Source organism: Haplochromis burtoni, unplaced genomic scaffold (genome assembly GCF_018398535.1).
Source record: "Haplochromis burtoni strain Fernald_Lab_line unplaced genomic scaffold, NCSU_Asbu1 Contig_99, whole genome shotgun sequence".
Lineage (NCBI taxonomy): Eukaryota > Metazoa > Chordata > Actinopteri > Cichliformes > Cichlidae > Haplochromis > Haplochromis burtoni.
The window spans coordinates 776675-777787 of record NW_024582460.1 but is presented as its reverse complement, the minus strand read 5'-3'; positions in this window follow the sequence as shown (position 1 = coordinate 777787).

Genomic DNA, 1113 nt, shown 5'->3' with positions numbered 1-1113 from the left:
TTAATCAGTGTTCTCAAGCGACCATGCATCCTCGACTTAAACAAAGACAACAAAGCAGATGAAATATATAATTGATGGCAGATTGTAAACTGCAAGACACGATGTTATTGTGGTGTTGGCCTCTTTAGAATAGCAGGCAGATAAGAGTGAGAAAACAAGTCAGACAGAAGGCACAGTTTTGTTTTGCTCTGTTCTCCATCCTGCTGATGTAACTCTTTGTGGCAGCCAGCGTTCACAGATTCTCTTGCATTTCATTTCACTGAATTGCATTATGCAAAATGAAAGAGATGCACACAGAAAATGCACCGCCACCCCCACCACCCCCACTCACACACACACACACCCACACACACACACACACACACACACACACACACACACACACACACACACACACACACACACACACACACACAGACTTTATCAAACAACATTTACAGTCAATGAAACTCTTATGGAATTTATCATGAGTGGTTACTGGTTTGAGTTTGTGTAATCCATGATATTTCACGGTGTAGTGATAATTCATTTTCCACCTGATTCTCAATCTGTCAAGTTTGAAAAAATCATTGAGATTTTCAATCTTGACCCTTTTCGACCAGGTAGTGTTAGCAAAATACAAACACTATTTTTCAGGCTAGTCAATCATATCATTTTCAATAAACAGGCTGACTCAGTCCACCTTCATAAAAGTGGATGTGATTCATCTCTGTTTCACCAAATTTAACAGAATTCCAGTGAACACTTTATGCAAACTTTTCTATTTTCTACATTTAGTTATTTTTTGTTTGCCACAGGAATAAAAAGATTTGCAGGTTTCAATAAAGTATTTTGAGCTCCTTACTTGTTCTCAAAGATGTTTGGTCATGTAGTTTTAAATGAATCACATCTGTACATTTTTTTTAATAATGCTTTGCTTGTTAGCCACACTGTAAAAGATGCAACTGTTAATGCAAAAAACCCATTGTAATTGTACAGTATTTATTGCTGTTCTCTCTCTAGATTTCAGCTAAATGATTTTCAGTTGTGTTGAAAACTAAAAGTGTTCCAACAATAAAACAGAACAACAATGAACTGAACTTATCTGGTACTTTGTTAGAAAGTAATTCCACC